We start from the raw sequence: 6,468 nt of genomic DNA, 5'->3' as shown, positions 1-6,468 counted from the left end.
CCCTATATTTGTATATAGTGACCTTAATGTAAATGTTGTAAAAAATGATAGTTACCCTATTTTTGTATATAGTTACGTTATCTTTATATATAGTGACTCTATGTAAATGTCGTCAATTTAGATAAAGTTACCTTATTTTAACATGTAGGGACCTTTAAAACGGTTGAATTGATTATATGTAAGGTTGGAATGATCTTAGGGCTTTTAAACCATCTAATCTTTTGTGCTAATAATGAATGGTTGAGATTTGTTGTTTTCAGTATAAGCCTTGTTTTCAGCGGAACCACCCCGTATATATATATATTACTTTTTTTTTTTGCTATTTTTTTATAAATCAAAATGATGATTTTTTTTTATTTGTTGTTGAACCACTTTTTTTTTTTACGAATTTTTAATATCTCTAGGTAAAAAGTTGGGGTTTTATTAAACTAGACACGAAACATACAAGTACATAGTCATGTAGTCACATAAGCACATAAACAAATACCGTTCTATGGTCAATGGTCAAGGCTTGGGTGTCCAAAAGTATCATATCTTAAGAATGATGGACGAATCAGTCACTCAACGTGTTGACCCATGTCATGATTCTCTCAAAATTTTATTGGCGATATAGGTGGGATGATTGTTATTGATTTTGAGATAGAAGCCTAATGTTGGCGACCCTTAGTCAATGAGCCAATCCCCAATGGTTAGAAGGTGCTATGATTGTGCATGATGCAATGTTGCTTATTTGGTTTTTAGTTTGGTGAAAAAGGAAGATATTATGCGTTCGAGTCTCACTCTCTAACTAGAGATTATCCAAGTTAGCCTTCCATTAAGACTCATAGGTAACCTAAGTGGGAAACCTTGAACCATAACCAAAAGCTAATCATGTAACCTCTAAGTCCCCAGTGGAGTCGCCATTGTGAGGAGGGTAGCTTGTCATTGGGGATCCCACTTCCTCTATGCCCATGGTCCCTTAAAAGCCTAGGACTTTACACATTCTATGGTGCGTTAGGATTTGAATTCCTGATTGTTTGGGGGACTTTGAATTAGAATTGATTCTATCATTATGTTTTATTGTAAGAAACCAATAGAGAGTTGCCAATGAGTTTTAGGAAAACACATAAACCTCGTTCATGTCTTTCTCCCAAGTAGAGTTCAAGGGATATTTAGCACGAATCATAAATTTACCCATGCCCAAATTGGTCTACTTGTACCTAAAATGAGTTCGGTAGCGAGGGTACTAAAATAACGTTCCTTTTACGGGGGAATCGCTATCGTAGCCCTAGTGCGGCCTCTACTAGCTCTTCCTTTTTCACAATTTCATCACCAAACAATATATGCAACGTGATACCTAAAACTATGTTAATTAATTTTTTTTACAACGTTAATCACATAAAGATTACATTACAACGAATGTTGTTTTTCTTATTTAGTCCAAATTCTTAAAAGAACAAAAGTAAACAAGATTCACCTTAGCTTAAGTAATAAAACAATCAATCAACTTGTCCAATTCTAGTCTTGTTTTAACGAAAGAATACTATGTCAAATTAATTAATTAAATATTTAATTTAACATGATCAAGCTGTTGGGTTTTGCGGTGTCCGACACCGCGTGGAAACAAAACCCGAAAACCGGATCGCATGCATAATAATTACAATATAAACAAAAGCATGAAAATAAGCAAAACAGAAACACATAAAGAGAAGAGAGGAAAAGAAACTCACCCTAAACGCGTGCTTCACTCACTCAACGAGCTTGAACTTGGAAAGCTTAAATCTTCGCAAGTGCGAAACCTCCGACGGCTCACACCCTCGCTCACCGAACCGGAACCAGCCCTTACCTCGTAGCTTAGACGGGGCTAGACCTACATTAAATTTGAGTTTACGAACTAAGGTTTTCTCGCTTTTAAAGATCCCTTAAAGTTCACCAACTCAAGTGAAAATCCTATTACCCAATGATTGGTATTTATAGGGAATTCTTCCCAAGAATTCCCATCATCTTTCAATGTAGGATAGTTGGTAAAATGCAAAAAGAAAAAATTAATTTAATTCTAAATTAAATTAAAATGGCAAAACAATCATCAAACAACAAGTGTCACAAGGAGAGCAAGGGAGTAGGTTAGTACCAAAAAGGGAAGGACCACCTTCCTTTGCTCCCCAAGCATAATGCTGGCACCAACCATGTGGCGCCAGCTGGCCCCTAGCCTTGGCCACCAAGGCGCGCCTTACTGGCGTCCTAGTGCTCGGCTAGGCCTGCCAGCCAGCTAGCATTGACGCGCAGCCCAGCAAGCATGCGACGCATGCTATTGCGGGCTGATGCGCTAGGCGTGGCATCCTACAGTGAGGCCCCAGCAAGCCTTGCTCGGCAGCTAGCCTTTCTGGTGCGCCATGCTGCATGCTTGGCCTGTTGGCCTTACCTTGCCGCAAGGCTTGCTCAGCTAACACGCCTAGCCATGCATGCGATGCATGCTTGGCTTGCGGAAAGGGCTTTAGCTAGCCATGCTAGTCCACCTATTCCTCGAATGGCTAGGCCATTACGGGGCTAGGATTTTTACATGCGTTGACTTGTTGTTTAACTGATTTTTCCATCTTGTTGATTCTAAATACGACTCGACTTTTGATGCTCGGCTTCGACGCTCTAAGCTCGGAATCCGACGTCTTAGTTCATAAAATCTCTATTGACTCGTTTAATCCTTCGGATTAATTCGTCGCTTTGGTTCGGTTACACGATTGGGTGTGGCCTGAAGGGTTCTGCCAAGAGCAAGCTGTAATGTTAATTATACATTAATATTACTGATCAGAAGCAGCCTCTAGCTTGGCATTCTGATCACTTGACCTCACCGAATAATTAGCATTCCTAATTAATTCTGAACCCTCTATCGGAATAACACACTTGTTCGAAGGACACCATTCATTTCAATATCCCACTTGTCCTTCCGGACAAGTGTGTTGTTTGTGTATAGCCTGTTTCTTATTTCACTTAATGTCTCTTCATGAACTATAAGGAAAGATTCTTCGTCATCCTTATTACGTTCAAAAGTGTTTCTCAATTTTTGAGTTCGACTGTCAATAAGCAGATGATTTCTAAGTTTCATATGAGCATGGCCATGGATTTTCACAGTCTTGCTCTTCGAGAGGCCTTGTAAACAACAAAGACATGTTTCCTATTGTTAATAGGGGGACATTCCCAGTCTTGCATTGTTATCTTCCCTTACTAAGTGACCCTAGCCGCCCGAGTGTTGCCTTTATAATCCCCTTGTACGGAAGACGTATAACAACATCAAAACGGACCAGTACTCAAACAAGAGAACTTATAATACTCATGGTTGTGGAAAGAGGTTCCAATAGCCATAATGAGTAACATATTTATGACGATTGTTAAATCTCTTAAAGTATTCTCATAGGTCGATCCGGTAAAGTTCCAAACCAATACCTTTGCAAATGATTTATGACATTCTTATCCTTGTAGCATAAGAAACAGTGCTATAAATCATACTACACTCTAATCTCACATGGTCACTAGTCGTGTAACTTTCAAATGACGTTGATTAGGGATTATTTCAATATGATATTCAGCGTTCACTTAATAGGTGTTTCTTTATCCAAGACTGTGTCTTAATACCCTATTTTGAATATTCTCAAATCGAATGGACTCATTATTTAATTCTAAACCATAATTAAATAGAAATGGTATAATAATTTACAGAAAATTAAATTACTCCATAAATGAATGGTTTAACTTAGTGTTTTACATTAAGATCTCCACAACTTAATTAAAACACACAAATAGGGAAATCAAAGCCAATCTCCAATATGCCTGATTCCCATTGCCTCAACGTGCTTGTTGTATTTCACTTGAGGCAAAGGTTTAGTGAGTGGATCGGCTACATTGTCGTCCATTCCAATCTTGCAAATTCTGATTTCACCCTCGGACTTCCATTCCCTTATCATGTGAAATCGCCTCATGACATGTTTGACTTTCTGATGCTCCCTTGGCTCTTTTGCCTGAGCAATAGACCCACTATTATCACAATAGAGGTCTATTGGTCCTTTATTGAGGGTACAACACCAAGTTCACAAATGAGCTTACGAATCTAAACTGCCTCCTTAGGTGCTTCTGATGCTGCCAAGTATTCGGCTATAGTTGTAAAATCTGTAGTCATGCTTTGCTTAACACTATTCCAATTGAACGCTCCTCTATTAAGACAGAACACGTATCCTGATTGTGGCTTGAAGTCATCTCTGTCAGTTTGGAAGATTGCGACGGTATAAACTTCAACAACCAAATCCTTACTCCCACCATAGCCCAGAAATTTATCCTTGTTCCTTTTCAGGTACTTTAGGATATTCTTTACCGTAGTCCAATGCGCCTCTTCTAGGTCTGATTGGTATCGGCTTGTAGCGCTCAAGGCATGCGATACATCCGGCCTTGTACATACCATGGCGTACATGTTCCCTCCAATAAGTGAAGCATATGGAATTTGACTCATTCTCTCTCGCTCATCAGGTGTCTGTGGACACTATTTCTTGCTGAGAGTTATGCCATGAGACATGGGTAAGTGGCGTCTCTTGGCTTCCACCATATTGGATCGTGCCAATACCTTATCAATATAAGTACTTTGGCTCAATCCAATCATCCTCTTAGATCTATCCCTGTAGATGTTGATGCCCAATTTGTATTGTGACTCTCCCAAGTCCTTCATTTAAAAACACTTTCCAAGCCAAGTCTTTACAGACTCTAGCATTGGAATGCTGTTTCCAATGAGCAATATGTCATCGACATATAAGACAAGGAATGCGATGTCATTCCCACTAACCTTCTTGTAAACACAAGACTCATTTGGATTCTTGATAAAACCAAACTTGATAATGGCTTCATCGAATCGCAGATTCCAACTTCTGCTTGCCTACTTTAATTCATAAATGGACTTCTTAAGCTTGCATACCTTCCTAGCATTGTTTGGATCTACAAAACCTTCGGGCTGTGTCATGTTCACAATTTATTCCAAAATCCCATTAAGGAAGACAGTTTTGACGTCCATTTGTCATATCTCATAATCATAATATGTGGCAATTGCTTGGATAATCCGGACGGATTTAAGCATGGCGACTGGCGAAAAGGTTTCACCATAATCAACCCCGTGAATTTTCCTGTAACCTTTTGCCACCAGTCTAGCTTTGTATACATATACAACTCCATCTTTGTCAGTTTTAAATTTGAAAATCCATTTACAACCGATAGGTGTATAACCTTCGAGCAAATCAACCAAGTCCCAGACTTAATTTTCAAACATGGAGTCCATCTCGGATTTCATGGATTCTTGCCATTTTGTAGAGTCGGGACTCGTTATAGCTTGTTTGTATGCCGTTGGCTCATCTTCATCCATAACTAAGATGTCTTGATTCTCAGTTAAGACGATACAAGGTATCTGTCCGGTTGAGACCTTGGTCTTTGCGACCTACGCAGGGTAGTAGATTGAGCATTTGCATTGTTAGTTTGACTCTGACTATTATCTACAACTGGCTCCAAAGCACTTTGATTATTAGTTTTGTCGGTTTAACTTTGTTTCCCATCTTCTCGAATTTCATCAAGTTTGATTTTCCTCCCACTTTTCATTTGTGAAAAATGCTCCTTTTCCAAAAAGACACCATCTCGAGCAACAAAAATACTTTTTTCTCAGATTGGTTGTAGAAGTAAAACCCCTTTGTTTCTTTTGGATATCCCATAAAGAAACATTTGTCAGATTTTAGTGCAAGCTTGTCGGACATGAGTCTTTTGACATATGCTTCGCAATCCCAAATCTTAAGAAAAGACAATTGTGGAGGTTTTTTCATCCATAATTCATATGGAGTCTTTTCGACAACCTTTGACAGAGCGCGGTTTAGTGTTAGTGTCACGGTTAGAAGTGCGTGTCCCCAAAAAGAGATAGGAAGATCACTAAGACATAGCCATATCTACTATAGTCGTCCGTGAATGTGATAAAATAGCGATAACCATTTCTTGCGGTTGTGCTCATTGGTCCGCATACATCCGTGTGTATGATACCCAATAAGTCACTTACCCTTTCTCCTAACTTGGAGAATAGCTGTTTTATCATCTTGCCAAGTAGACATCCTTTGCATTTTTCAAACGACTCTAAGTCGAATGAATTAAGAATCCCTTCATGAAGAAGTTTCTTGATGCGCTTGATGTTTATGTGGCGAAGACGACAATGCCACAAGTAGGTTTGATTCGACTTGGTGGTCTTAGCTCTTTTGGTGGTATCATTAACATTATAAACGTGTTTGTCCAGTCACATTTGAAAATGTGTAATCTCATAAAACATATAAGCAAGACATTCAAAACAACCATTGTTATAGTCTTGTGATCAAAATAACCCGGCGTCCAACGCCATAGATCAAAATATGTTCGATGGTAAGCAAAACATAATAAAATGAGAATTAGTTCTGTAACAAGCTAAAAGACAAATACTGTGCTTATAAA

This window comes from Chenopodium quinoa, unplaced genomic scaffold (assembly GCF_001683475.1).
Source record: "Chenopodium quinoa cultivar QQ74 unplaced genomic scaffold, ASM168347v1, whole genome shotgun sequence".
Taxonomy (NCBI): domain Eukaryota; kingdom Viridiplantae; phylum Streptophyta; class Magnoliopsida; order Caryophyllales; family Amaranthaceae; genus Chenopodium; species Chenopodium quinoa.
The sequence above is the reverse complement of the archived record's forward strand: the minus strand, read 5'-3'. Positions refer to the sequence as shown.